This window comes from Strongylocentrotus purpuratus, unplaced genomic scaffold (genome assembly GCF_000002235.5).
Source record: "Strongylocentrotus purpuratus isolate Spur 01 unplaced genomic scaffold, Spur_5.0 spur5_scaffold_14, whole genome shotgun sequence".
NCBI classification, from domain to species: domain Eukaryota; kingdom Metazoa; phylum Echinodermata; class Echinoidea; order Camarodonta; family Strongylocentrotidae; genus Strongylocentrotus; species Strongylocentrotus purpuratus.
The window spans coordinates 24,409,683-24,419,005 of NW_022145599.1; the positions used below are offsets into that span (position 1 = coordinate 24,409,683).

Below are 9,323 nucleotides of genomic sequence, written 5' to 3' on the forward strand. Positions count from 1 at the left end.
CACCTATCACCCCCCCCCCCCCCCCCAACCACGGATAAAAATCGACACCGTTGTGACCAACAATGACGGTCGCATACTACCGGGTACCCATTTAACACCTGGGTGGAGAGTAGCAAGTGCAGGTTAATATCTTGAAAAAGGATATTAGTGCCGGTGTCGTGATTCGAACCCTCGACCTGCGCATATCATACTCCCGCATGACAACATAATTATATAGATAACGTGAAGAAAACCTTAATTTCGGATCATGGTCGAGGGCCCATTATACAAAGACAAATACACGATCAGCTTAAAAAGTGACAGAGGATGCATAAATGAAATATTACATCCTAATTTATTTGTTTTGCCATTGTTGGTGAGAGAGGCTGTAAGGCGTACTCATCTGCGCGCAATGTATTATTGAATTTCTTTAAAAAATGTAATTTCTGTTATTTACTCGGTAGCAAAACTTCGAGGGAATTGGGCAACTCCCACCCCTCCCCCTCCCACACTGAAATGAACTTCACAAATAACATAGAAATTGAAAGTTTATGAAATTTTCTATAAAGAGCAATTTGGAGAGAAGCTCGCATTATTTGTCACAGTGTTAGAAATTCCTCGGGGGTGATTGTCATCGGGGATAGTTGTCCTCGGAAGAGGGGGGTAGTTGTACTTGGGGGGAATTGTTCTCGGGGGGTAATTGTTCTCGGGGGTAGTTGTCCTCGGGGGGTAATTGTCCTCGGGGGTAGTTGTCCTCGGGGGGTAATTGTCCTCGGGGGGTAATTGTCCTCGGGGGTAGTTGTCCTCGGGGGGTAATTGTCCTCGGGGGGTAGTTGTCCTCGGGGGTAATTTTCCGGGGGGTAATTGTCCTTGGGGGGTAATTGTCCTCGGGGGGTAATTCTCCGGGGGGTAATTTTCTGGGGGGTAATTGTCCTTGGGGGGTAATTGTCCTCGGGGGGTAATTCTCCGGGGGGTAATTTTCTGGGGGGTAATTGTCCGTGGGGGGTAGTTTTCCGGGTGGTAATTTTCCGGGGGGTGATTGCCCAGGGGGTAATTGTCCTGATACGATTTCAACAACCAATATATGTAACCTGAATTCTGGCATCACTTTTTTATTCGATTAAATATTTGCTACAAGGGTGAATACATGTTACCCGTGTAACACAGTTTCAAAAGCCCTTAAGTCAAATTACTTCTGTTCAAACTTGTATAATGTTCTGAAGCCGATAATATAAAAGCCCTCTTCGTTAAATGTGTTCATACTTTCTTACCGCCATGACGCTTGAGTGTTAAATTAAAAGTTTCGAAATCTACTATGAATTTCCCTCACTCATAAAGCATTTGAATGTCAAACCATTTACATATACATGATTAAGTCTACACAAGGATACACATAAATGAATGGATTGTCTCGCTGTTTTCACGAAGTGACGGTAGTGAACAAAAATTGCATTCACTTTGCGTTACGATTTTCCTCACTACCGTCACTTCGTGAAAACAAGGACGTACTGTGTCTATCACTGTAGAAATAATGACCGGATTCGAGATGTTTAGAAAAAAATCAACTCACGTTTTCGATGAGAAGAACATTGTGCACAAACTGAATAAAAAATATGAGTAAAAAGTATATTGATAAGTCTCCCGTCCTTTGTACATAGTGGCACACAGTGTGCGATGCCCGTGATTAATGCCATCCACATGTACAAATAGTATCATTTGAAAGGGTGATTTGATATAGATTTAGATTAACTTGGCTGTGAAACATGTATAATTGAGTGAAGTTTATTGTTAACGTGATAAGGTCAATAGTTTATTCTTAACTGCTAGCTTATTGTCACTTTTATCTTCAGTTCTGGTACCGACGAAATATACATTCTCACTTAACGTGCGAAATCAAAGGAAACTGACTGCCACTGAAAGTCCACTATTTAATCAATATCTGTGTGGGATATATTATGTCCATCACCGACTCCAAACTAATTTGTGATAACTGGGTACCTGGTAGGATTTTATTTCACTAAAGAAGCAAACAACAACAAAATACACCACTGCTGTTAACTGTATACGACTGTTTTGTTTTCCTTTGTATAATCATGTCCCCCTTTTTCGTGGAGGGTGTGGGGGGGGGGGGGGTCAAAATATGAAATGGAAGATGTCAATTCGAATTCAAGGAAGCACTGCATTCATGTATTATTTTCTGGCCACGTTGATAGAAGGAGACGTTACAGGTCGGTCCCTAGACGTAAATAATTATATCTGATTGATAAACGTCTGTAAAAAACCAATTGCACACAATCATATTTGTGTAAGGCTGCATTTTGGGAAACCAAGGAGTCTTCAGTTTTCGAATTGTACTTAGTAGGTTCACCCCAAACACAGTACAAGTTATAAACAACTTATTATTCACTATTTGCAATGATTTATGAGATCGTATAAACATTCATGTAATTTGTCTTTCATAGTAAGTCTTTCACGGTTTATTGCTCATGTAGAAATGTGTTTTTATCCCATTACACATGAATCACTTGTCGCTTTGTTGTAGTTTGCATTACTTGTCATAGCAACGTTAGTTTGCTTTTCAAAACGTCACAGTACGTAGGTGTTGAATAATAACCCCCAACAAAAGTTTTGATTGCGGCCTAAAACTACATTAATGATACCAGGTAAAGAAGTAAACAGGTAATAAAGAACAAAATTATGAGAACTTTTTGACATGTCGTCACGTTTCACACATTCTACGACTGCCAACTGCTCCAACTTTGCCATTCAAGTAATAATTGCATTATACCAATTCAATGAAACGGACATAAAATAGCCTAAGTCACACGTAGACGATTTGTTAAGATGCGCGCCACGATCTAATGACGTTGCTTTCTCATATTGGTATCTTTGCAAAGTATTCAGAACATCATATCGGGTGTTTGGTAAACAAACTGAACATCACATCATCTCGTTTGAAAGGATATTTCAAACTTCAAAATGTTCACCAAAAAAAAAAAAAAAAAAAGAAATTAAAAAACATGCCCTGTACCTAGCAAAGAAACACTCAAACAAGCAAGAAATTGGTGCAGGCAACAAAAAGAAGACGCTTGATTAGTTAACGGCTTGCATCGGCAATAGTATTCACTGAGTCTGTATACATACACATGTCGGTAACTCCTCGCAGCAGAAATATGAAAAAGCACTATTATCTTACATAATATTAAATATCTGAAGAAAAAATAATCATCATACGTAGCGATTTTCGTAGGTGAAACAAAAGTTTTGAGAATTTCAAAATATTTTCATACCGTGATCGCGAAACAAGGACGGTCTGTCCATTGCCAGTATTAGGAAAGCCTATCAGAATAAGAACCACTTGAAAGAAAATGTTTTTGTTTCGCCATTGGTCAAAACCTAGGACTGTCACATGGTTTAGAGTACATGACACATATACACTAAACATGTGCCAAAAGTCGACTATAGTATTTCAGTGCTTATCCCATTAATCGACCGAAGCAGAGAAAGAGTTAAAGCAACACTAACCAGATTGCATCATCAAAGCCAAATTGCAGAACAGAAAAAACAGATACAATCGCAAAAAAAAGTATAACAAATCGACAAAGTGTGACTTGGGCGCAAACAAAAACTTGGACATAATGGCTTGAATTCACAAAGGAGGTTTGTCGACAAACTGAGGTTTATGTGCGTCATACGACGCGTTTCGACGCGTTTTTTACAAACCTTGGTTTGTAAAAAAACAAAAGGAAGTTTTATTCGAAACAAAAGGAGGTTTGTGAATTCGGGCCATCTAGTGCAAATGAATTTCAAATACATTTCATTTTCTTTGCAATGCATTGGCTCTTATTTATGTAAATACATCAGCGTGCGTAGATGAATAAAGCTATTTTAGATTAGAAAAATTGAGGTGCATTTTGTCTGATTTTGTTTGGCTTTATGGATATCCTGGGAGAATGTGTTGATGTTTATGTAAACGCATGCATAAATGATATGTGAATATGTCGTACCCACGAACTATTGTTATTTACGAGCGTTTGGATAGGAACTTTACGTCTAGACTCTTTAATTTTGGTCGAGGACAGAGGATGGGAAAGCGAGAAAGAGAGAGAGAGAGAGAGATCTAAATGCAAATATTACCCCAAACAATTCATGTTTTATTTTAAATTTAATGAAGTTAGGCCCTACAACGTAAATCATACACCCAACATAAGTGTAAGCGGAAAGAGCGTGGTGTTACAGCCGTCGATTTCGACAAACTTCCACAAATTCTTGGAAACCAACATTCATTATATTCTGCTATGTTTTTATTAATATAATACTTCAAATACTACGCAAGATGAGCTTAGTTTACTGTTGCATGTACCTGCTATTGGCATGCGGCCTAGAGCATTGCATTATATCAATTGCGTGTCGTTGCAATTAATGGGCGCTCTTTTGGAACTTAAAAGTTTATCCAAGGACATCGCTTTGTGATATAAAAAAAAATGAACAAAAGTTGATAAAGGGGTGGGAGAGAGAGAGAGAGAGGGAAGAAAAGAATGAATTCCGAGGGTGTGTTACCTCTGGAGCAAACGTGTCGTGCAATCAAAGCAATACAAAGTAATACTTCTCATATTGGGTGTCCTAACTGAGCACTGAACACTACATGTACTGTTGTTGACTAACATTATTGCACAACCTTCGCTTCTTCGGACACCAGTCGAAGCGGTCAAACCAGAATATAGTTCGGACGTCTGACCGGTCGGTGTAAAGCAAGCTTCTGGAATAGGAGAGCTTTTGGATTTCGATTGAAAGCTAGCTGTGTAGATCGAGAATATAACTTTGAAGGAATTATGAAGCGAGGGGCGTGTTTGTTTGTGCTATTTACCTTGCTCTTGTTGGGCTTCAGTGACGGGGCCCCATACCAGGCACGGGATGGAGAGCTGTCTCATCGTAATCAGGTACAATGTACAGTAGTCCAATTATTTTACACCTGTTGTTTTTCTCTCTGTGTTATGAATACGATAGCAAGGACTTTCGAGAAATGAACTCGAGGGCAATTCTATTATCCTACTGTGTTGCCTTGTACATGCTCATATTCTGTCATCTTGCGGCATGCATTTCAAAAGGTAATGCTCAAGACTATTGATAATGTCTTGGGCTGATTTTACGAAAGTTTTTAGGATCGTGTTCATAATGCTTTTGCATTTGTGTGATGTTACAGTAGGCGAGGGCAATCTAAGAAAGTTCATGGGCTTTTATAAGGGGTATTCAGAATACAATATGGGTTAATCCCAAGCAATTAATTGTTACCCAATGTTTGGCACACCGTGGCATGTCAGCGAGAGTGTCACGCGGCAAATCTTATAACAATTATTTTTAGTTTGTTGAAAGTTTATAACAAGAAACCGTCTTGTGAGAAGTGTGTTGAAATGGGGAGAAAAAAAAACGAATCCCGTCAAACTTCAAAACTTGAATTCGTGTAGCATTGAGCAAGTAAGCCATCCCAAACTGTGAAGGCCTAACGCATCAAGACGGAAGGGCATAAACAAAGCAAAGAAAATCGTTATCTTCATTTGAAGAAAACGAATGAATTTGGAAGGACATTGTAATTCCGTAAAAGTTAACCACAGCCCTGTTAACAATGTTTGTATTGATAAAGTTTGCAATACTATAATGCAAGCTACTAAAAAATTATGGTTTAGTCGGGTGGTCGTTATCAGATTTGTAATCAGAATAATTATTGTGATATTTATCATGAGTATAACGTTTTGAGAAACTTGGCCTGACCAACTGCTTTGTCTGCTGTGTTTTAACTGTGTTTTACGTGCAAATGTATTGTTGAATGTAAAACATTTGACACGATTGTAAAGACTTTCGAGAAATACACTCGAGGGCGACTATTTTTTCCTCTTAAAAACCCGCCTGTTCATTATCTACATGAAATCATTTTCGGATTACGTAACATATCATTGTAATGTGCTCATATTTTTAAAAGGTGATATCCAAAACTTTTTAATTTGTTTTGCTTGATTTCTCGAAAGTCTTTGCGATCATTTTATTAACTGAACGTTATACATTGTACTACTGATGACTACTCAATCAGCAGTACCTTACCAACTATGATTCCATTTCAATTCGTCGTATTAATAAGTATCTCGTTTTAGTTTAAGCAAGGGTCAGGATTCCAATATCATGTTTTTCCTTTCTTTGCCGACAGCAAGGATATGCCAAAAAGACGGAAATGAAGTTGTCACCACTTCTTCTCAAGATGAAGCAAGAAGCTGATACTATTCTTGGCCAGCGGTCTAAAAGATCACCTTCCAGGGAGATGGTTAGAAAATAAAAATAACGTTTTTATTTCTTTCTCAATACTCCTGTGTCATCATCTGCAGCAAGCACTCATCTCTTTCAACGCAACGTGGAACATAATCATGGGGATATCGTTCAGAATCAGAGGCGGAATGGTAATAAATTGAAATTTGGTTTGGGAATTTTTATATGACCGACCCACTCAAACTATAAGATTTTGATTAACCGGTCCTCAACTTAGGATCAAGGGGAGACTGGTTATTAATTTAAATTTTGTTGGGGATTTAAACCCGACAGACCCACTAAAACTTAAAGAATGTGATCAACCGGCCCTCAGACCACAAACGGACAAGCCCACAACTGAAAATACCAAGAGTCCTTCGGGAAAAGCCCTAACCTCCCCATGGCCAGTACGCCCTTGACAAGGATATCGTCATGTCATCTACATGCATCTTCTTAGCATACTTATTTTTTTTCCCCCTTTTTTTTTGGGGGGGGGGGGTATACTCATCTGCAAATTTGATAACAACGTATGTAAAGGTTTTTAGTATTGTTCTAAAGCTGTATGATTTGTGTTGATATAATTAATTATTGATAACTTGCACGGCTGTAATCTCTTTTGCACAGTAGCCTTTTTGCACACTAGTAAGTAATCTCATTGTGTTAAGATCATGCAAAGTGATTGACCTTACTGCCAATTTGAGTGATCGACTCCCATATATCGACCGATTTGTGGCTATTCCGTGTGATGCAATGTTTATCGGTCTGTTGACGATCTAGCAACGATCTCATTAGTTTTACTGGATCATTGGCATAACTTATTCGTAGTGCATGCTAAAATAAATCACAATAATAAGCCAGGAAAGCTTGTGTGCAAGAATAACATTTAATTGGCAATCCACTAACAAAACGATTAAAATAAATGAACAGATTTATAGACAACTTGAGTCACGTGGTACATGAATACATCTAGAAGCCAGTTCCAGAAGAATAACAATATTCTCAAGATGATGACATGGTTAACGAATTCCATGAATGTTTAAGATTTATTTTTTCACTCCCAAACTTAAATTGGTGTTTAATTGGCCGTTAAATTTAATACACCTTTTTTGTATAAAATGAGTATAATGTTTCCCATAAAGTTTGAATGATTTTTTGTTAACCTCTTTTCCTTAAAAGATTGTGACAACATGATTTATTCTTCATAGATGGTTGATTTTCTACACAGAACTTTATCGAACAATCTCTATGACTTTTTAGAATGATCAATAAAGTTCTGTGAATATTGTCTATCAGAGAAAAGATCAAATTGTCATAATCATTTCATTAAAGGGGCAACACAATTTATTCAAAATGTATGGCGCCAGTGTACATGTACCAATAATCAGGATCCCCATTCGAAATTCCTTCGCATATTTTGGTCATAGTGTTGTTTGAATACACGTCTTAATGCTTCATTGCCTTCGCCCACTGATTTGAGTTTGGTATTGAGTTTGGTATTGTACAGCACATATATTCAGTTAGTTGTCTTCACATACTGCAAGGTGTCAGGTATGGTGTGTTCACACTTAAATTTAATCGCATTCTACAGGTGATCGCACCAAGATACTATGTTGATTCGATATACTTATTAAATGACCACTGGTTACTCACTATTTCGTATGGAATGGAATGATGATGACTTGATTTTATATATTATTTCATTGTTAATCTTAATAATTGTATTCACTCAACAATCAATAGCCTTTGCCATTGTCCATCATGCAAACCCTAAAAGCGTAGTCATATTACAACTCGTACCGTTACATGACATTACTGATAACTTTCTGAAACATAGAATATCACAAACTGATAGGTATTAACAGCCGGCTCTATTTTGTTACATGATTTCAAACATTGCATATATGATTAAAAATGGAGAAACAATTAAATATACAGTGTACAGTTCAATTGTTGTTTACGTTTGTATTTTAACCTGTTCTAAAACATATAACCGATAATCATAGACAAGTCAAAAGTATGTTCCCATACGTTATCAACCACTCACATATCTTATAAACCTGATGATTACGTTTATAAGCCTAACCTATCTTGGATAAAACCAAATGCCTAGATTTTTTTATTTTGAAGTTGATCATGTTCTGTATTTCCTGATAATTTGAAAATTGTCATTAAACGAATATGCTTTGACTAGTTTGTTTTACCTGACTGCTATTAAAGTAAGCATATGTATGCTTGTAATTAATCAGTTAGGGCACCGAAGGCTTTAGGTCCTCTCCGAGGGACTTTTAATGAGGATCAATTGCCTTACCCAAGGGCACTGGCACATCGACTCAGTTTTGAAGTCGGGACCTCCCGGTTACCAGACCGATGCTCTATCACTTAGCCATTGTGCTTCTAAAATTTGATACTAGGTATTCCGTACGGGGCGTAAATACCTTGGACCTGACCTAGACTGAATAGAGTAATACACATCCATACTTAACACAACCTGTTGCCATAAAAAAGCGGTTTTATATTCCTATTTCTTTGTTGTATTTCTATGCAAGCCAGACTGGCTTGGGAAGTGAACGGGTCGCTGAAATTTTCGGATCATTTGCCCTGAATGATTATTGAATTTGTTAATACCGTATCTGCAATTGTTCCCTACTCGACCAAAAAAATATTAAAAAAATAGCGAAAACATCTCAAATAGAACCCTGCCGTACAACCCTGGGAGGTATTGTGATATTTTGCTGTATGTCGAGATGTCGAGGATTTTTGCCCCTTTCAGAGAGGCTTTACTATATTTAGACTGTCATTGTGTATACTTACGATTGATTGTAAGCAGTTTATAAGAAGGCATACTTGTAGCTGCACGCGTAAATATCGTAGTACAAGTAGTAGTAGTCATTAACTGGCCTTGGATTTTTCAGCTCGCTTCTTTGAACAAGAAAAAAAAATGTATATTCTATGTTATGATGGTTATGTGCGGTTAAAAGTACGACGTCTACTGTATAATATTACAATAGTTGAATAGTTCGTGTATCCGTTTGATGATTCATGACTTGTTC

At 37.6% G+C, this 9,323-nt stretch overlaps 1 long non-coding RNA gene across 1 annotated transcript; it reads left to right on the top strand.

Moving 5' to 3' along the window:
- The first annotated feature begins 4,524 nt into the window (after window positions 1–4,524).
- Window positions 4,525–8,933, top strand: LOC105439962. The gene is made up of 2 exons (XR_971460.2): window positions 4,525–4,919; window positions 6,179–8,933. It is a non-coding gene; the product is annotated as an uncharacterized LOC105439962 (long non-coding RNA).
- Window positions 8,934–9,323: the final 390 nt, after the last annotated feature.